Source organism: Giraffa tippelskirchi, chromosome 2, assembly GCF_054371585.1.
Source record: "Giraffa tippelskirchi isolate mGirTip1 chromosome 2, T2T-mGirTip1v1.2.pri, whole genome shotgun sequence".
NCBI classification, from domain to species: domain Eukaryota; kingdom Metazoa; phylum Chordata; class Mammalia; order Artiodactyla; family Giraffidae; genus Giraffa; species Giraffa tippelskirchi.
Window position 1 is genome coordinate 156,307,453 of NC_137276.1, and position 22,619 is coordinate 156,330,071.

General features: G+C 39.9%; 1 protein-coding gene across 19 annotated transcripts in view; it reads left to right on the top strand.

Moving 5' to 3' along the window:
* LPP (LIM domain containing preferred translocation partner in lipoma) overlaps positions 1-22,619 on the top strand; it is a 728,299-nt gene that overhangs the window by 129,074 nt on the left and 576,606 nt on the right. The window contains exon 1 of one of the 19 annotated variants that reach the window (XM_081536603.1): positions 18,333-18,483. The exons of 17 other annotated variants lie outside the window; for them this stretch is intronic. The gene's annotated coding sequence lies outside the window, so the exon portion shown is untranslated. Of the gene's footprint in view, positions 1-18,332; positions 18,484-22,619 lie in introns of those variants that run through there. One more of the 19 variants, XM_081536688.1, reaches the window with a different exon arrangement.

Sequence of the window (22,619 nt, forward strand, 5' to 3'; positions counted from 1 at the left end):
GAAATCAGAGATGCAGACACCGAAGCTCCTTCCTCAAGGAAGCACCGTCTAACTACATCACGTCAGTGAGAGCTCTTTGTAAACTGTGAAACCGTGTGCAGATGGGTCATCCTGATGAGCCTTAACTTTAGTAAGGCTTGGGTGGTTAGGCTCTGCCAACTCCTCCCACATTTGTGAAGCCCCTACCACAACCCCACATACTTTACATGTCTGATGGCGTAATCGTGACTAGATCATTCAGAGGATTAGCAGATTATCTGCCAGGCTGAGTGCTGATACATAATTTGCTGTTCTTTGATAGCTCTATTTTATTTTTAAAAGGTGGAGTGCCGAATAGATAAGTGAAATTTGCTATAAAATATAGTATTATTAAGCAATAGAAAGAAATGCAGTAGTGGTACAAAACAAATAAATCTTGAAAACATTAGAGTAAGTGAAAGAACCTAGTCACAATAGGCCACACATTATATAATTCCATTTATATGAAAAGTCCACAATAGGACAATTCGTAAAGTCTGTAAAGGTAGAAAGTAGATTAGTGATTGCTGGCAGGGATAGGGTGGGAGATAGAGAGTTACTGTTAATGAGTGTGGGTTTCCTTTGAGGGTAATGAAGATGTTCTTAAATTAGATGTGGCAATGGTTGCACAACTCTGTGACTATATTAAAAACTGAACTGTAGACTTTATTTATTTATTCTTTTGGCCATGCCAGATGGCACGTGGGATCTTAGTTCCCTGACCAGGGATCGAACCTGTGCCCCCTCATTGGAAGCACAGAGTCTTAACCACTGGACCATCAGGGAAGTCCTCAAATTGTAGATTTTAAATGAGTGAATTGTATGGTGTGTGCATTATGTCTCAATAAAGCTGTTAAAAAAATCAGCACATTGCCGCGACTTCCCTGGTGGCCCAGTGGCTAAGAGTCTGCTCTCCCAAAGGTAGGGCCTGGGTCCAGTCTCTGGTCAGGGAATGAGATCCCGCATGCCACAACCAAGACCTCGTGCAGCCAAGTAAATAAATAAGAAAATCAGTATATTGCCTTTCAGTCTACAATCTTTGAGGTTTTTTTCAGCAAATCAATCTAGAGTACCAAGTTTTTAACTCACCTTGATTTGTTTTGGGCCCAGAAGTCCTATGTCCTTAACCATGGTGACCATTCCTAATGAAAAATTGATCGTAGAACCAGAGCCACCAGACTTGAGAGAAATCTATTTCTCCCCAACTTCATGCACAAGTCTTTTCAGGAGCCTTAAAAACTTATACTTCCAGTAATGTTGATTAGTGAGATATCCAATAAGAAATAACAGGGTACTGACAGCCCTGATTGTATAAATAGGCGTTTGGGATTGCGTTCATGGTTTGCTTGTCAGTACAAGAGAAATGTGTGATTATGTTGAATGATGGTTAATTTCCTTATCCACCCATTTTAAAAATAAAGATGTACGGCTGGGAGACAGGTGCCCAGGGAGAAAAGGAGCCCTGTAGCTTTGATAATGAACTCCAGAAAGGAGCAAGTTCTTATTGAGGAGCTGGCCATTTGAGTCCTAGCCCATGTCAGGCTGTGGCTGATGAGCTGGGGAACTGTGTCTAGTGCCGTACAGAGGATTTATCATTTATTTGTGTTTTGTGTGTGGACAGCTTTCCCCCTCTTGGAAGATCACTGTACCACCTTCTCTGACTAACTTGCTGTGTCAACAGTATTAGAGGAGCAGCCAGTAGAGTGTGTAGAGGCTGGGGGAGAGCTGTGCTTTCTAGTTTTGTATGTGAACACTTCATACACAAATACTTCTCTTTGATTAAGTATCCAGTGAAACCAATTCACATGAACTCCAATTAAACTTTAATGAACAAGCGGGTGTATTAATATCAGCTGAGTAATGCAGGCAGCATGGATTCCAGTAAGTGAGTCACTTCTCTGAGCAGCTCATTCCCCATGCACGGTTAGAGTTACTAGAAAGCTTCCAGCTATATTTGAGTGGATTTGGTCTGGGCCTTGTAATTCGAGTAATCCTCCGGGCTTGTTATTCATCTCATGACAAAACCACAGTGATCCAGACCTCTGTTTTCAGAGCAAGGATTGGGGTTGAGGAGCCTTTTCATACTGAGTGATTAGACCTTTCATGGAGCAGTGACCACTTGGACTTTCATTTTCTCCATCTTTCTTTTTTAAACTGAAAATTCTTTTTCTCCTTAAACCCAGGGGCAAATGTAGGTGAAGGGCAAGGCAGTGAAGGTGGAACCTCAGTTTTGAACTGAATTTAGTGCCTGAGTCTCACTTCCCAACCCCATCTGCTGTTCTGCCTCAGGTCTCTAAGCCTCCCATAGTTACACCAGACACAGTGACATGTGCTTGGCATGGTGAGCCTTTTTGAGCACAGATCCTGTTTATTCTAGAGAATGATAACTGTACCTACTTCCTAGGGGCAATTAAACAAGGTAATGATCATAACGCTCTTAGTTTCACGCCTGATAGCCTGATACATAATAAGTTCTCTGTGGCTCAGACGATTAAGAATCTGTCTGCAATGTGGGAGACCTGGGTTTGATCCTTGGGTTGGGAAGATCCTCTGAAGAAGGACTTGGGTACCCACTCCAGTATTCTTGGCTGGAGAATTCCGGGACAGAGAGGCCTGATGGGGTATAGTCCATGGGGTCACAAGAGTCAGACATGACTGGGCGACTTTCACTAACTAACTAAATGCTAGTTAATTTGTGCCAAGGGAGGATGGGTGGGGAGGAGATGATTGGGACTTGACAGTGAAGGAACTAAGACTATCCCAGGGATTTGACTTACAGATAAAAATGTCTGAGATTAGATTTATGGACACAGCAGCGGGGAGGAGCATGTTGGATGAACTGAGAGAATAGCATTGGAATACATACATTACCATCTGTAAAATAGGTAGCTAATGAGGAGTTGCTGTATATTGCAGGGAGCTCAGCCTAGTGCTCTGTGGCAACCTAAAAGGGTAGGATGGCGTGGAAAATGGGAGGGAGGTTCAAGAGGGAGGGGATATGTGTATACTTATGGCTGATTTGTGCTGATGTATAGCAGAAACCAACACAACATTGTAAAGCAATTATCCCCCAACTAAAAGTAAGTACAGTTTTTAAAAATGGCAAAAAAAAAAAAAAGTTTATAGGGTGATAAAGACCAAGAGAGAATGAGCAGTGAGGATTCAGGGAATGGAGAGATCTCTGAGGTTGGCAGCATCTGAGAAGGCTGGGTGATCCTGGGCTGGGAGTCAGAGTTGGGCCAGGGAAGGATTTGGAAAGGTAGTTTGAGGATGAATGAAGAGTGTTTGTGAAGGCAGAAGCCCTGACGTACCATGTGCAAGCTCAAGTATGTCCGTGTGGGTTAGACTGGGTGATGGGTAAGCGCTTGAGGGGGCTCATTGAGACTGAATCTAGCCTCTCCCTTGGCCCTTAAGCATCAACTCGAGCACCATTTGTTCTTCTGCCTCCTGTTCTTGTGTTTCATCTAGAAACCAGTTGAAGATAATGCCACATTAGGCAGCTGGAGGTAAAGACTAGTTGGAGAATTGAGCTCTCAGCCTGTTAGCTCAGTGTACTTGAGCGGTAGGGAGGGTATTCTTTCTGCAGTCAGATATATCCCAAGACTGGGAGGAAGGGCCTGAGTTGCCCATGCCCAGTTTCTTCTCCAATAATTAGATAACTCACCCATTCTTCCCTGTGGACAAGGGCAGGGTAGGGAGAGGTCACCATGAAGAGGCATGGAGCTAGGTAAAAGAGAGATGTTCTGCCACCTCCTCCACCCCTCAACCCAAATTACAGGACAGTTTTTTTGGGGGACAATAGTGGGAGGTTGGAAGAAAGGACTGAGATGTATTGTGAAGTGAGGGTCAGTTCTCTGAGCTGAGAATGATATAATTCAGCCAGCCAGGCTGGTTATTTATTCAGGAAACACTGATGGAAGGACACACTTAGATAACTCAAACTCAAGGTCCATCACAGAATCAGCCCCCATCTCAGAAAGAGCAACCACCTCCTCAGTGTAAAACCTCAAACTTCACATGTGAATATCAGATTCTTTGCTTTCCGCACAGACTCCTTTCCAGAGAATGTCATAGGATAAGGAAATTCACAGAGTAAAGACCTAACTTCTATGATGATAACAGAGGTGGGAGAATCGAATCAAACAGATAACTTGCATATTTGGAATTTTGGATAAAGCAGAAGGGATCCATGCAATTAAGGTTGATGACGCAAGTTAGAAACTAGATGTTACTTATTGAAAACAAGGGAAATATACAATAGATTTTAAATACATCAAGTCATTAATTAATTTAGCAATTGGAATTAGGCATTTCATTATTTGGCAACTGCTTAGTATATTTCTTTTTTATACTGTGGAGAGAAGTCTGTTTTTCCTTCTGTACAAATGAAACAATGATAGACAAATATGGAGATCATATCCTAGGACACTTGGACTAGGTTTCATGGGCCAGATCAATCCTTTGTTTAGTATCGGGTGTTCATATTGAAGTGAAACAATAGAATTTGTTTATAGGGACTCATAAGACCAATGAGTTGGACTTGGTTTTGACATCCAAAGGCATCAGGGAGGTGTAATTAGCTATGAACTCTACCTTGTTTTGGCTGAAGAGATTTGTCATAGGAATTTAGTGGCCATGATGGATTATAGATTATACATCTTTGATTTGGGGGCCGATGACAAATTCCTTCCCATTCAGGGTTCATCCAGATCCTGTTGTTGTTATAGCAATATTTAAAGAAATGTGCAGAGGATATGCTCATCTATTTTTTATCTCTTGTCTGTTTTCAAGATAATAAATGAAATATATTATATAGACTGATAATTAGCTTTCTTGAGGTGAATGCCTTTTGCAAACCCAACTCCGCAAAACCTGAATCCTGTCCACATTTCCCTGTTTATCTCACTCCAGATCTCCTAAGTGGATCCTCTGTTCTGGAGGTCTTTGACAGGACAGACTGCTCTTCCTTTGGGATATCTGCCTGTTACCCTGGTCACTCTCTGGTCTTTGTTTTTCTCCCTTGGTCCACTATGAATGCAAGTTACCTATGGGCTTGATCCTCCTGGGGACACTAGCCCAGGTACCCCGTAGCATTCCTTCCCATTGGTTCTCCTGAGTTCCTGTTTGGTGACTGCTCCCTACAGCCGTAGTTTCGCACCGGAATTTATGGATCAGCATCGCTTAGGGAAGTTTACCAGAATTCAGTCTGCATTCCTAAATCTTCAGGTGTGGATCTGGGCATTTCCACTTTGAAAACCTTTTTGGGTAATTCTAGTTTTCAGAAATCCTGAGATGTACTGTTTTCAGTTTACTTATGTTGTAGAGTGCTTCAAATAGAAGCTTTTAAAAAGACTTTTAAGTCATGGATTCCAGGATAGGAAGGACAGACTCAGGACATGAAAAGAGAGTCAAGGAAGTTGGAGAGGAAGCTGATGATGCTACGAGGGAACTGAAGCTCGGTGTCCTGACCATCCACTTCTTTTATTCCCCAGGCTTTTGCCCATTATATTTATTTTGGCCAACAACATTCTTGTTGTTTCCACATGTATGTGCTATGGGTTCTGTTTTAGAAGTTTCCTTGGCAGGGGGACTGAGGTCAGGAGTTTTTAGCTCATCCCCACTAAAAATGAGTACAATCATGAGACTCTGTCTTACTCTATGGGTTCCAGCCTTTCTACAGAAACTCACCCTCTGTTCCTGCCCCCAGGCCCTAAGGAGAGCCAGCCTTTTTCTTTATATATTCTCCATCTAACTACTCTGTCTTTAGTAACACATCAGGTTTTGTCAGAATCAGTTAATTCTCTAGTAAAATATTCAGAACAGACAGACTGTGGTGTGCTTGCTTACTGGTGGAGGTGAAATGGAGACCAGTGTTCCTTCAACCAGCATTTTACTCTCCTTGGGCCTTTGTGAGTGTAGTATGTGGAATCAGTGACTTTTCAGTCATATCTTCCATATTTTGACTGCAGGGTTGATCATACCACCTGACTGGGGAGCACCTCGTCAGTAAATTCTAATGGAAAAAACTTGTGTGATGAATGGGCAGGAAGGCGTCACAGCAGCACTGTGAGTCATTCCAAGACCAGCAGGATTTTTGAGCTCTGGTGATTCTCCATTGCTGACTCGAAGCCTCCCTCAGCATTCTGTCATCTTAAGCAGCTTTCGAATCCTTGTCTCAGATTTCTTTATCTAGGTCAGATCATGTCTTTTTAAAAATTGTGTCTGGACATGTTCTTCATAGATTGGACTGGCCCTGCTAGGATAATTGGCTTTATACACTTTGAAAATAGCAACAGTGGGGCATTTTGTTGTTCTTTTTTGTTGTTGTTGTTCGTAAATTAATTTATTTATTTTAATTGGAGGCTAATTACTTTACAATATTGTAGTGGTTTTTGCCATACATTCACATGAATCAGCCATGGGTGTACATGTGTTCCCCATCCTGAACCCCCCTACCACCTCCCTGCCCATCCCATCCCTCAGGGTTGTCCCAGTGCACCGGCCTTGAGTGCCCTGTCTCATGCATCGAACCTGGACTGGCGATCTGTTTCACATATGGTAATATACATGTTTCAGTGCTATTCTCTCAAATCATCCCACCCTCACCTTCTCCCACAGAGTCCAAAAGTCTGTTCTTTACATCTGTGTCTCTTTTGCTGTCTGGCATATAGGGTCATTGTTACCATTTTTCTAAATTCCAAATATATGCGTTATTATACTGTATTGGTGTTTTTCTTTCTGACTTACTTCACTCTGTATAATAGGCTCCAGTTTCATCCACCTCATTAGAACTGATTCAAGTGCATTCTTTTTAATAGCTGAGTAATACTCCATTGTGTCTATGTACCAGAGCTTCCTTATCCATTCATCTGTTGATGGACATCTAGGTTGCTTCCATGTCCTGGCTATTATAAACAGTGCTGTGATGAACATTGGGGTACACGTGTCTCTTTCAATTTTGGTTTCCTCGGTGTGTATGCCCAGCAGTGGGATTGCTGGGTCGTATGGCAGTTCTATTTCCAGTTTTTTAAAGAATCTCCACACTGTTCTCCACAGTGGCTGTGAAAGTTTGCATTCCCACCAACAGTGTAAGAGGGTTCCCTTTTCTCCACACCCTCTCCAGCATTTATTGTTTGTAGACTTTTTGATAGCAGCCATTCTGCCCGGCGTGAGATGGTACCTCATTGTGGTTTTGATTTGCATTTCTGTGATAATGAGTGATGTTGAGCATCTTTTCATGTGTTTGTTAGCCATCTGTATGTCTTCTTCAGAGAAATGTCTGCTTAGTTCTTTGGCCCATTTTTTGATTGGGTTGCTTATTTTTCTGGAATTGAGCTGCATGAGCTGCTTGTATATTTTTGAGATTAATTCTTTGTCAGTTGCTTCATTTGCTATTATTTTCTCCCATTCTGAAGGCGTCTTTTCACGTTGCTTATAGTTTCCTTCGTTGTGCAAAAGCTTTTAAGTTTTGTTGTTCTTGAACAGATTTCTCTTCTCACTCTGGGATGAGGTTGCTTGTATGTGAAGTTTTTTTTTTTTTTTTTTTTGATAGAATGTTGACATTTTGAGGTTAGGAGGCAAGCAGGACAGTATTAGAACTCTTTTGGGGGAAAAAAAAAATCTGCCGCCCTTCCAAACAATACTGTTTTCCTGAGATATATGAAGGATCTTGTAAAGAAGGTGATGGAGTACCGAGACACCTGGAATTGGGTCTGCTCTGTCCCATTTTGCTGTATGAGTTTGACTTCTTGCTCTTGGTGGGGGTTCTCAAGCTCATTTCTCTGAGTTGTTGAATGGATCAGATGAATTACTAATCCATATGAAAATGGTATGTAAACAGGAAAATCAAACAAACCCTTCCTATTTGTTACTTAGCACAGGTGTTGGACTTTTCCCTAAAACAAAAATAAATAATCCGTTTTTTTTAAGTTATAAAAGTTGTAGACACTTATTTTAGAAATTTAAAATACAAAAAAATATGAGGAAGATAATTAAAACCCCTATAACCCATCATCCAGAGATAACCATCTTCCTATTTTACACGCGTAACCACTCTTCTGTTTTTAAAGGATGGTCATGGTAAGCATGTTTAGTTGTATATGTTTCTGTTACATAATGTGTGCATTTTCCTGTGTCATTAATCATTCTTTAAAAGTACACATTTTAATCACTGCTTGTTAGTGCATTGTGTGAATGCTGTGTTTGCATTTATTGTGATATATTTGACCATTGTTTCTATTATTAAGTGCTGACTGTTTATCAAGAAGAAAACTTGCTGAAAAACAAGGCAGGGATCTTTGGCACTGTTTTTTATAGTAAAGGAATTTGGCGTATTTTACTTCATCATATGTTAATATGCATAGGGCTGGAGTTTAGTAGTACTTTTAGTTAAGATCTCAGTTTTAAGGTAAAGTTACACCTGTGGAATAGTTAATTTAGAGAAAATTCTCACAGTAATAAATCTGTTGGGCCAAGTTCTCTTAATTAATATTAATTAAAGAAACTTTGAAACACAATATGGGTAGTCTGGTGAATATACTGCATTAGATAAGTTGTTTGATGTCTTTTAAAATTTTTATTTTCTCTTAGTAGGAGGATGTGGTCAATTTGTTTTACCCAAAGGATTCATTTTCCATTGCTGGGCATATTTATAATACTATATTCAGTTCAGTTCAGTCGCTCAGTCGTGTCCGACTCTTTGCGACCCCGTGAATTGCAGCACGCCAGGCCTCTCTGTCCATCACCAACTCCCGGAGTCTACCCAAACCCATGTCCATCGAATCGGTGATGCCATCCAACCATCTCATCCTCTGTCGTCCCCTTCTCCTCCTGCCCCCAATCCTACCCAGCATTAGGGTCTTTTCCAATGAGTCAACTCTTTGCATGAGGTGGCCAAAGTATTGGAGTTTCAGCTTCAACATCAGTCCTTCCAACGAACACACAGGATTGATCTCTTTTAGGATGGATTGACTGGATCTCCTTGCAGTCGAAGGGACTCTCAAGAGTCTTCTCCAACACCACAGTTCAAAAGCATCAATTCTTCGGTGCTCAACTTTCTTCACCGTCCAACTCTCACATCCATACATGACCACTGGAAAAACCATAGCCTTGACTAGACGGACTTTTGTTGGCAAAGTAATGTCTCTGCTTTTAACTGTGCTATCTAGGTTGGTCATAACCTTCCTTCCAAGGAGTAAGTGTCTTTTAATTTCATGGCTGCAATCACCATCAGCAGTGATTTTGGAGCCCCAAAAAATAAAGTCTGACACTGTTTCCACTGTTTCCCCATCTATTTCCCATGAAGTGATGGGACCAGATGCCATGATCTTAGTTTCCTAAACGTTGAGCTTTAAGCCAACATTTTCACTCTCCTCTTTCACTTTCATCAAGAGGCTCTTTAGTTCTTCTTCACTTTCTGCCATAAGGGTGGTGTCATCTGCATATCTGAAGTTATTGATATTTCTCCCAGCAATCTTGATTCCAGCTTGTGTTTCTTCCAGCCCAGCGTTTCTCATGATGTACTCTGCATATAAGTTAAATAAGCAGGGTGACAATATACAGCCTTGATGTACTCCTTTTCCTATTTGGAACCAGTCTGTTGTTCCATGTCCAGTTCTAACTGTTGCTTCCTGACCTGCATACAGGTTTCTCAAGAGACAGGTCAGATGGTCTGGTATTCCCATCTCTTTCAGAATTTTCCACAGTTTATTGTGATCCACACAGTCAAAGGCTTTGGCATAGTCAATAAAGCAGAAATAGATGTTTTTCTGGAACTCTCTTGCTTTTCCGATGATCCAGCGCATATTGGCAAGTTGATCTCTGGTTCCTCTGCCTTTTCTAAAACCAGCTTGAACGTCTGGAAGTTCACGGTTCACGTATTGCTGAAGCCTGGCTTGGAGAATTTTGAGCATCACTTTACTACCGTGTGAGATGAGTGCAATTGTGCGGTAGCTTGAGCATTCTTTGGCATTGCCTTTCTTTGAGATTGGAACGAAAACTGACCTTTTCCAGTCCTGTGGCCACTGCTGAGTTTTCCAAATTTGCATTACCACAGGTCTTTCCCGGTGGCTTAACAGTAAAGAATCCACCTGTAATTCAGGAGTCGCAAGAGACACAAGTTCTATCCCTGGGTTGGGAAGATCCCCTGGAGGAGGGCATGGCAACCTACTCCAGTATTCTTGCGTGGAGAATCCCCATGGAAAGGGGAGCCTGGCAGGCTACAGTCCATGGGGTCACAAAGAGTCAGACACAGCTGAAGTGACTGAACACCCACGCACAGTTATCACATATCGGAATGTGATGATGAAGAGAAACCTTTGGATACTTTTAAAAATCGAAAGTTAAAGAGCAGTGGACTAGATAGAGAATTTTACTAGTATTTCAGCCCTGAGATTGATCTTTTTGTCATGGATTTATCTCTTTGCCTCTATGCATTCCATGTGTCTGTGTAGCATCTTGTCATCTACGTTTGCCTGAATTCCATGCCTCTCTTGGTCTATGCCCCTCCCGCTTATCCATCCAATCATCTGTCAAATCATCTATCACCTGGCCGTTCTTACCTACCCCTCTCATTTATCTCTCTCTGTCTTCATCAGTCATATTTGTCCATCTATTCGATCATCCATATCCATCTGTGAAGTGAATGGTGACTATTCTGATGGAAACATAGGCCTTTCTTTGTTGCATTTTACAAAGAGGATCACAGGAACCAAGGGCATAAGAACCAGAAAGTGAAAATGACTAGAACTCAATCATTTTTTTTTTTTATCACCTTCAAATGAGAGGGGATGTTCAAAACTAACGTGATTACTTATTCTATGATGTTTATCAGGTGTTTCTTAGTATATTACATTTTGGGGAGTATTGTTTCAATTAATATTTTGCTAGAAATCAATCAACAGGAGATAGACTAAACAAGAGCTATATTATAGCTTTTGAGTAGTAAATTCAGAGGGAACAGAATTTTCTTGAGTTTGGACTAAATGTCAAAGATGTGCAAATGACCTCTTTCCAAATTTATTGGCTTAATGAACGTGTTGTAACATTTTTAGGGAGTTTAGATATTCTAAACAAGGGTATTTTGAGATATGAAGACCTATGTTGTACTTGTTATTTGATAAAATGGAAAGAAAGGCACCTACAGTTACTGAAAACCTATTTTCTGCTGATTCTGAGAAGGTTGCTTTGCACTTAATTATCTTCTACAGATAGTGATGCAGGTTGTATTATTCCCATTTTGTGGAAAATAGGCAGAGCTTTCTTGAAATTGAGACTTGTTTGACTCAAACTGTTATTCTTTGCAGTAAACTGTACTGACACTGTGCCAAAGACTTGTAAAGCCTTAGCTATATATCAGCTCTCTGTTTTAAATGTTATAGTAACTCATCCTCTGAAATTCTGTAGTTTTCAATTCTTTTCTTGAAAGATGAGCAGGTTTGCATATAGACATAATAAAGAAGGCAGTTCTGAGGATATGGATATAAGGCTAAATCTATAAACTTGACTTTGGTATTTGACAGAATGGGGTTTTCCTCATGTGCAGCTGTGTGTTTGTGTTTGACTTAACCTGAGTCTTCTTAGTCAGCTTGATTCAAAAGACACAAAGGTCCCATCTACAAGATGCATCTTATGAAGGCAGACAAACCAATGAAATACAATAACAACTCTCACCAAACTTTTGTAAGCTCTAGAAAGCCAGAAAAACACAGTTATTATAATATATTTTGCCAGACCAGCTGTTATGATCACAAGTGGGCCTGAAACAGTCATGACTTTTGAAGACACAGCAAATTTATTTCAGTTCTTAAATTTTCCATAGATTTGAAAGCTTATCCCCTTTCTTTTTACCTTGCTAAACTGTAACATTGCTAATAACATTCTGGAAATTATTAATTAGTAATGTTTTGACATTACTAGGAATGAAGATAGAAACTGAGTAAAAGAGGCTCTGTCATAGGACCTGCCTTATATGATCTTATTCTCTCTTTCCATCTTCAGTTTATTCTCACAGCATTTATTAGTTGCCTACTGTCTACCAGGCACTCTGGTATATGGGAAGGATATACTAGAACAGGGGTCAGCAAACTTTTCTGTAAAAGAACAGGTGGTAAGTATCCCTGTGGTCCATGTGGTCTCTGTTGTAGCTTCTCATTTACACAGTCAATGTGTAAAACACTCAACTCTCCCATAGACAGCACGTAAACAACTGAGTGTGGCTGAGTTTGAAATAAAATGTTTTATAGAAACATGCAGTGAGCCATATTTGGCCTATGGGCCACAGTTTGCCAACTCTGGTACTAGAATGCCTATGAAATAGTGAACTTTTTCTTGTTCACTGCTATGTCACCAATGCCTGGAACAGTGCCTGGCATATGGTTGATGCTCAAGAAATATTTATTGAGTGAATGAATGAATGAATGAATGAGACTCATTTTGTCATCTCTAGGAGGTCATAACCCAAGAGAGGAGTCAAGAAATATATGTATAAGAGTGGTGGAATCAGGTGGTGTTTTAACTGGATCCTGAAGAATAGGTAAATACATGTTACCAGCCAGAGACGGTGAGAAGCATGCTGCAAGAAGAAACATACAGCATGGACAAGAAACAGGACATTTGTGATGAATACTGAGTAGATTAGGTATTCTATAATAGGATTTCCCTGGCCTGCCCGTTGATCAAAATAACTTATTAATAATATAAGTTCCGTGTAAGGCAAGTTTGGCCAATACTTGTTTATGAATAGAGGTTTGCCAGGAAGTAGCTTTTTGGGTGTTGACATGGGAAAGGTATACTGGGATCATTTCTGATGGGAAATAAACTTTTATTTTTCTTTCCAGAAGAACAAGTATTGACTAATGGTAGCTGGATCTAGAATTATCCTCTACTTTCTGTCCATAGAATGGAGGGGGACCTCTGGTAGATATCCACCATGCCTGTGTGTCTACCTTCATATGTCCCCTATTGATCTTGTAGGAGTTCTAGCCTTTATAATGGAATGGCATGCAATTCAATCAGTTATGTAAATTATAGTGAGACTATCAAATTTTGCATAGCTACTAGATTTGTTGCTTTTGAATTCTTGAGTGGCAGACATCTGAGAGGGTAAATTTATTCAAGCAACACAATAGAGAACTTGCTTTCTCTTGCTGTAACTTCAACTCAGAAGGCTGTTTTAATTGAATGCCCAGTTTTGTAGACTATGACCACTGGGAGGGCCGGATGTCTCTTTAATGATGGGGAAAACAACTAAAACATAGACAATTTCTTGCTTAAGTTCTGTCACCAAATTATTGGCAGAACCACGAGTGTAATGCAAATATCAAGTTATTCAATTTAATTTTCTTGTCACAGTGCCATGCCGCATTATCTATAAAAGTCCTAATTTACATAATTTCTCTTCCCCTTGAGTCTCATAGCCTTTGCCTATACCTGTTCAGTGCTGCTTATCATCAAGTTATCTCCTAATATCTTCTCTTGAACCCGTATCTCACTGTTACCCCAAATAAAGACTGAGCTCTGTTTCCCTGGAGAGCTTAACATATTTCCTGGCACTTTAGCATGTATTCAGCAAGTAATTGTAGACTTGAAATATCTTGAGCATCTTTTCCTTCCTTGTATGTTTTGATTCAAGTTTCTGTGTTGTTGTATTGTCAGGAAAGTCAGACTTTTCCAGAATTGCTAAAATACAGAGATATTTTCTCTTAAATTTTCTTAAAAAAAAAAAAAAAAGTTGAGTTTCTTATTATAGCTGAGACCTTTCTTAACAGCTCTTTTGATAGTTAAATGTCAGCAGCTTCAAACAAGAAATGTCGGTAAATTATCAGAGAAAGAAATTGCATATTTATTTGGGTATCTATATTTTAATTGACCACTTAAAATAAAAGATTATAGCCAACTCCTGAGAAATTTCGTATCTTTCACATTTCTCTCAACTGCCAAAACTTTTTTTGCTTGTATATCTTAGGAGACTTAATTTTTATTTCTTCTGCATTATGATTATATATGTATATTTGTCTCTCCCAGTAGATGGTGAGCATCTTGAATCAAAGCTTTAACAAAATTAATCTCTGCATCTTCACAAAGCCTGGCTCTGTAGGTGCTCGTACTCCAGATGTATTTATTTAAAGAAACATGGATAGAAAATTATCAGTCTTATCTTCACCCATTCACTTAATTCACTCTTATTTTGCATCTGACTTTGTGCCATGCTTTGTGCTTAATATTGGTGGTAAGGATGGATTGGGGAGATCATAGAAAAGTGAATAAAAGATAGTTCTCTCTCTCAGGGAATTCTAGTTTGATGGGAATGTTGATATATAACACATAAATATAATATGATGTAGAAATCTTTGCTATGAATAACCTGTACTGGAATCTGCAGCCAGGTTAATTCTGACAGGGTGAATCAAGGGAGGCTTTAGTAAAGAGAAAGTATTTGAGATGAAACTGGATGTGTCTTGCTCTTGCATTTTGTGCTCAGTGGCTTCCATCCTGTCCGACTCTTTTTGTGACCCTTTGGACTGTAGCCCGCCAGGCTCCTCTGTACATGGGATTCTTCAGGCAAGAATACTGGAGTGGGTTGCTGTGCCCTCCTCCAGGGGATCTTTCCAACCCAGGAATTGAACCTGTGTCTCCTGCATTGCAGGCAGATTCTTTACCCAGTGAGCCACCACTGGTTTTGATCTTTGTCAACATAACACATACAAACACAGTCACATACACATAGTGTGATGGTTGTTGTTTTTCTTTTGTTTCCTTTTTTTTTTTTTTACAATCTGGCTATAGATTTAAGAGTAGTACTACCTTTGTATGGGACAAAAGGTAGAGAGGAGCAGGTTTCATTGTGTAACCTGCAGGTTTCTCAAAGTCCAAAAGACAGAGCTATCCTTCGTCATCAGTGGTATGGACAGTAAACACATTGGCCAGAGAGAGGTTATCCTGTTCTAATGGCATTCTTTCCAAGAATTTTTCCATCTAGTTTTTATTCTTCCTAATAGTTAAATTACACTAAATCGTTCCCTAGGTGATGGGAGCATCGCATGTTGGAAGAAATTTCGGCTTTGACGTCAGAAGGTTCTGATTCCATACCTAACTTGGCCATCCATTATTGATGTGACCCAAGGCTGTTCCTTATCCTTTCCAAGGTTCAGTTTCCTCATCTTGAAAATGGTCGTAATGGAAAGTACACTCCAGAGTTGTGGGATTAAAGGAGCTAAAGTTTGCCAAGCTCTTATTTCAGTGCCCAGAATATGAGAAGACACTCGCCTACAGAGCCAGGTGAATCATGTAAAAGAGGGAGCCAATGATGTTAAATTTTCACACTTTTCACGCAGACACATTGCTTTGAGTTCAGAGGCAGAGATCCTTGACTTCCAGAAAGAAATGCTTCCAGTCCCTTTGCTTGAAACACAAAGCCCTTTTATCTAGTTTTCCTTTTCCCACCTTAGAATCTTAGGTACTGGACATACTTTGTTTTCCTTTTTATTGTAGGGAAGACAACCATGCAAGTGTGCCACTGGCCACTGGCCTTTAGCCACAATCTGAGCATATATTTGGGGAGAGAACTGCAAAGTGTGTTTGGGGACTTGGAGAACTTGAGGGGGATGTCTCTGAGAAGGTGGCAGCTGTCTGGACTGATCAGTTATTGCACATAGGAATGCATGATCAAATTTTTTTTAACGTGAAATGTTTAGGTTTTCAAATGTTGGCAACTGATTCAAATATTTTAAAATGTCGCAAGAGACACTTCCTCATGGAAGGAGAAAAATGTCACTTACGATTTCATTCTGTAACATCAACTTTGGCTGAAAACAATGACAACAGCAAAGTGCTTGAAAAGTCCACACTGTACCTGGCAAACAGAACCCATCTAAGGACCAGCTTTGACCTCCCGCCCTCCAGTTTGCATCTTCTATGCGTATTTTTAACCAATAAAGGTAATAGTAAATAATGGCTAACACTTCCTGAGTCCTTTCCATGTTCTAGGTGCTCTTCTATTAACTTCACATGTATCATTTAATTCTTACAATAACCCAGAGGTATTCTTACTGTTGGGGCTTGCCAGGTGGCACAGTGGTAAAGAATCCACCTGCCAATGCAGGAGATGCAAGAGACCCTGGTTTGATCCCTGTGTCAGGAAGATTCCTTGGACTAGGAAATGACAACCCATTCCAGTATTGTTGTCTGGAAAATTCCATGGACAGCGGAACCTGGTAGGCTACACTGCTTGGGGCCACAAAAGGTCGGACACGACCGAGTGACTCAGCACTCTTACTATTATTATCCCAATTTATAGCTAAGAACTCTGAGGCTCAGAGAGATTAAGTATCTTTCCTAAGATCACACAGATCATATGTAAGAGGTGAGTATTTTTTTTTTTTTGTAAGCTCCAGACCAGTGATAGAGGTAGAAGCAATATAGATAACAGCTTCTTTCTCCACATCAAGCATTCTGTACCCTATTTTATTTTTCTTTAGAGCATTAATTTCTCTCTGAAAAGTATATGTTCATTTACCTGTTTGTGAATATTTTGCCTTTACTATTGGGATGTCAGCTCCATGAGTTCATGAATTTAATTGGGTTTTTGGTTTTGTTTGTTTTTTGCTGTATCCCCACTATCTAGATTACTGTCTGACACATTGTAGGTACTCAGTAAATATTAATTTGAATGAATCATTGGTCCTTCATTGCAGGGTATTTACATTCTAGTGAAGAAAACAGATAATACATACTTGGTTCTATGAGAGAAGCTGATAACAGTGATGGCCATGCTGACTTCATTAAAACTTGGCATACTGTTGTTTATCTCTTAGACATTGTTAGGATAAATTGTCTTGACACATTGTGAATAGACTGTGGGGCATTTTGCTCATGTGGTGTGTTGGACTGGATCCCTTTTGTGTTGTGTGTGTGTGTGTGTATGTAAGTAAGTGTAAATTGAGTCATAGGTAACTCTTACTTTGCCCTTTTTGGGTATAGTTTTTTAGTGAGATAGCTAGGGATTACAGGCAGGGCATTCTAAAGTTTGGTACCCAAAGAACAGTCCATAGAACAGGTTCATGATTGTTAGTAGAAGTTTACCTAGTCTACAGGGAATTCACATATGCTCTTCTCTTTCTAGGAAAGCCAACTTCTTTAGGTAACTCTGCCCCCACCATCTGTAGCAGTAGCCTTTATTCCTCACAGACTCGTATGCTAGATAATGTTCCTGTGATAATTACACCATGAGCTGTGATCAAGGGAAGGCAGGCTGAGGTTACATGGAATAACTAGAGACCTAACTATAACTTTCGGAGAAGGCAATGGCACCCCACTCCAGTACTCTTGCCTAGCAAATCCCATGGATGGAGGAGCCTGGTAGGCTGTAGACCATGGGGTCGCTAAGAGTTGGAGACGACTGAGCGATTTCACTTTCACTTTTCATTTTCATGCATTGGAGATGGAAATGGCAACCCACTTCAGTATTCTTGCCTGGAGAATCCCAGGGACGGGGGAGCCTGGTGGGCTGCCGTCTGTGGGGTCGCACAGAGTCGGACACGACTGAAGCAACTTAGCAGCAGTAGCAGCAGCAACTATAACTTTGCGTCTTGTTCTTCGCCTTAAGAAAGTCAATGGGAGTGTGCTTTAAAGTATCATAGGGATTACCTTGATAGAGCACTAGTTTCTAAATAAAAACAATTTATTTGGAACTTTAGGGTTTAACAACGACAAGTAAATTGCTTGTGACATCCGACAACAGATGGACCCTGGTGGTAGTGAAAATACTTCATTTCTGGAATGGCCTGGACACTCAACCATCAAAAGCGACCCCAACAGAAAGAGTTGTTCTGTCAAGTACAGCTTTGCTGATGGAGTCAGGGCCTGTCATGATGAAGATGAAGCAACTTAGAGCCAGCAATGGGCAAGGGATTGAGGGAGATTCTGAGCTTCTCTTAACAGGAAGTGGAAGAGAGAGTGGAAGAGCTCTTGTTTCCCAAAGATAAAACTTGGCTTGAGTACCTGCTTTTGCTAGTTCTTGCTGTGGGCTTCTGGGCAATTCATTTGCCCTTTCTGAGACTAAGTTTCTTCTAATAAAAGTGGAGCTGAGTTAGAAAAGGAGTCTTAAGATGGAAAAGTGTTAGACTAAGTTTCTTCTAATAAAAGTGGAGCTGAGTTAGAAAAGGAGTCTTAAGATGGAAAAGTGTTAGTTTCTCAGTTGTGTCAGACTCTTTGCGACTCCATGGACTGTAGCCCGCCAGACTCCTCTGTCCTTGGAATTCTCCAGGCAAGAATACTGGATGGGTTGCCATTCCCTTCTCCAGGGCATTTTCCTGACCCGTTGCAGGCAGATTCTTAACTGTCAGAGCCACCAGAGAAGCCCCAATATGAAGTGAGGGAGAGTAATTTTGGTGCCCCCTATTTCCCAGGCATAATTGGATGGTTAAGTGCACGTGAACGAACTTAGCAAGATAAAGCAGTATAACCAAGGTAAGGATGATGACGAAGGGAATGGTGATAGCAGTGGTTTTTCTCCTCTTGTAGACCGATACCCCCCTGCTTTCTCTGTGCAAATGTAGTCAAAAGTGAAGGCTGAGAGGACTTTGGGGGAAAGCCAAGAAAAGTAAAGGTGAGCCTGGACTTTCTTCTGTGCTTCTCCAGAAGAGTTATGTTCTGTGAAGTCCAAAGATACAAATCGATCAATCTGTTTCATATTTAAGATTATTTAATGCAATAAACTGGGTTTGAATAGGCTCATGGCTGCTATGATATTCATAAAAAAGTGCCATGTCTTAGGTGGCCTGGTTGTTTTGAAAATGGGCTGATTTTGACAAAGGGGAAAAAATTGGGATTCGTTTACTGTAAATTGTAAGTAAGAAACAACAGAAAGTTGAATATTAGAACTTGGCTATCGCAAAAACCACACACTTTCACATCAGTAAAACATGGAGTTCTGATCTGAGTGGAATGTGAAACTCCTTGTAGACCACAGAGAGTAAAAAGGAGTACTTTTGTTTCATTATTAATACCATTGTCCTTATTTCTCTAAATGAGAATTGATAGCAACCATAATAGAATCTTTCTCAAAGACCCAACACAGAAAGAAAAATAAAACGAAATAAACAAAAACCTCACCACCACCATCACCACTAACAAACACCAGTGTGCTGAAGATGCATGGTCTCTAAGTAGCCATTGTTAAGTCATCATGTTCTAGGGGAAGGGGACTGCATTTCTTTTTTTTTTTTCTTTTTTTCCCGATTCTGGCAGACTGGCCAATTTGGCCTTCTATAACACTGCAAGTAGGGCAGTTTTGTCCTCTAATGTGCATGGGCATTTGACACAGATGACTTTGTGTGTATTGGGACTATTCACGTTCACGAGGAAAGAGAGACCAGGGATGCCGGATTGAGGGGTGTGCTTTAGAGTAGAAAGGGAGCTCTTTGGAGATAAAACAGGTATCCTTTAAAACTCAGAGACCAGTGGAGTTGAGGGAAAGAGGCCCATTCCTTGCCTACACATCACATGTGGTGGAAAATCCATAGAATGGAGGTCAATAGTCTTGAGTGTTCATCTCCTGGGGCTGCCACTTAACCACAGCTGACCTCTGTTCATTTCTCACGAAATGGGGATCTTGAAATGGATATTTTCCAGTCATTCTCCTGACTAGTATTTAAAATTGGTGATTATTTATTCAACTCTTGCTTCATGGGGAGTTGGGGTGTTGTGGCCATGAGAAGAGAAGCTGACACCAGGGGATGGGGGTGGGTGTTGGATTGAATGAATGTGGGTGAGTAAAACAGCACTAGAACGATTATTATTTTTATTGTTATTATTAATTCAGAAACAATCTTTGTAGTACAGAGAGCTAGCATTTATTGAACATACAATCCTTGCTAGACCTTGGGCTAAGTCCTTTATACTTGTTGTCTTATTTAATTTTCACCACAACTCTGTTGAGGTGTGAATTTTAGCTTTCTGTTTCACAGCTGTAGAAACTGAGGTATTGCAAGAATAAAGAACTTCCCCAAAGTCAAAGCTATTAAGTAGCTGCTTTAGGGTTCAAACCCTGACACCTCTATTGTTCTCGTTTGCCTCTGTCAGGTTCAGTTGCAGAGTTGGAAGGTTGCGGGTCATCTAGCAGGCTTCCTTCCCCTCCATTTGAAGTTCTCATTGATGCATTGTTAGTCTGACTTTCTTTAAAGGAAACTAAAAATTAATTTGAGTGATCAATGCAACAATATAGTGCACAATTAAAAAGTTACAGAAATGCATATAATGAAAAGCAAATCGCTGTCTTAAGGTCTCATCTCTTGACTCCATCAAGAGGCAAACACTGTTATCAGTTCCTTGTGTCTAGAAATAAACTGGGTACAGACAAACATATATATGCATTTATATTGCTTTATTTCCCAGTATATATAGAATATTTACACAAAAGAGAGCATACTACGCAGATTGTTTGGCACCTTGCTTTTTCATGTAATCATATATCTAGATGACCATTTCTGTATCAGTCTCTTGTAGATTTAATTTACATTTCTATTGTTTAGTAATTTGGGACATTTCACATAGGCCATCCCCACTGTATTTCCTTTTCTTGAGCTACCTTTGCCTTACTTTCTATTGGGTTGTTGGATTTTTGCCTATTGATTTATTATAGTTAAGTGTTCATTTTGAACCCTTAGTCTGTGATAAGAGGAGCAATAACCTGCCGTTTTGCATTTGTCTTTTTAACTTGCAGATCAGAATTTTAAATTTATGTATATAGTCAGTTCTATCTTTTGGTTTTATGGATTTTGGGTTTTGTGTAACACTTCAAACTGCCTTTTCTACTTATTTTAAAAAATCTTCTAGTTTTCCTTCTAGTTGTTTCATCTGCTCTCTCTTTCTCTCTCTGTCTTTCATCACCAACTCATTGAAATTACATTTTGATTAAAGATATGAGGTAGGGATCCATTTTTATATTTTTTTCAGATCCACCTGTCCAAAAGCTACTTATTGAATTGTCCATCTTTTCTGCTGCTGCTAAGTCGCTTCAGTCGTGGCCGACTCTGTGCGACCCCATAGACGGCAGCCCACCAGGCTCCCCCGTCCCTGGGATTCTCCAGGCAAGAACACTGGAGTGGGTTGCCATTTCCTTCTCCAATGCATGAAAGTGAAAAGTGACAGTGAAGTCGCTCAGTCGTGTCTGACTCTCAGCGACCCCATGGACAGCAGCCCACCAGGCTCCTCCATCCTTGGGATTTTCCAGGCAAGAGTACTGAAGTGGGTTGCCATTTCCTTCTCCGGTCTATCTTTTCTACACTGATTTAAAAAGCCACCTTTATTATATATCAAATTCTTTAATGCTTAAGTGCTTAACTATTTAATACTTAGGAATTTGCCTCATTTGGGGGGGGGGCTTCTGTTCCATTCATGTCACTTCATGCATCATTTTCAATTACTGTAACTGTATAATGTTTTATTTTCTAATGGTGCTACTTCACTCTCATTAGAGCTTTTTCCCCAAATTTTTGTCTTTTGGCATTTGTTTATTTTTCCATGAACTTTAGAATGAACTTGTTCAGTTCTAAAAATAATGTCCTGTTGACATTTTCATGGGAATTGCCCTAAATTTATTCATTAACATCATACATTATGCATTATAAAGATGTTATTTCTTGTTCTTAGAACACTATGCCTTTCCATTTGTTGAAGTCGGTTATTGTCCCAAAGAGCATTTAAATTTTTCATGTATACCATGCATGTTTCTTCTAGGTTTGTTTTCCTAGGTATTTTCTGTTTGTTCTAGTTAATGAAATTATTACTTATACCACCTAGCTAGTTGTGTGTAGCCTCTTGATTTCAGTACTTTTTTTACCCAGCCACTTTACTCAATTCTTTCATTAGTTGAAAAATTGAATTTTTTCTAGTTTCTAGTTATGTAATCATATCATCTGCCAGTAATTTACCTTCCTCTTTCTAATTTTTATAACTCATATAGCTTTTTTCTATCTTTATTCTGAGAGTGTTTTCTTATTTTTATTTTTTTAAGTTGAGGCTGGTTGTTAAATGTTTATCTAATACTTTTTTGGAAACTATGGAAATAACCACACATCGTCTCCTTTTCTCTGTTATAAGAAAAGAGATTTTATCTTTTTTATCCTATAAATTTTATGAATATACAAATGCATTTTCAAACAGGAAATCATGCTACTGTTTTTGGAGTAATATCCACTTGCTAATAGTTTGTGTACTATTTATTTCATTTTTTAGTGTTTTTAGAATCTGGAGCTCGATTTATTAACAATTTTTTCAGTTTTCCTAAGTGAGATGATTTGAAATTATGTTTTTGTGTATGTGTGTCTATTTACATAGTGAGATTCTATTGTTAGTGTTATGCATATTCAATTCAGTTCAGTTCAGTTGCTCAGTTGTGTCCGACTATTGGCGACCGCATGGACTGTAGCACGACAGGCTTCTCTGTCCATCACCAGCTCCTGGAGCTTGCTCAGACTCATGTCCATTGAGTTGCCGATGCCATCCAACCATCTCATCCTCTGTCATCCCCTTCTCCTCCTGCCTTCAATCTTTCCCAGCATCAGGGTCTTTTCCAAGGAATCCATTCTTTGCATCAGGTGGCC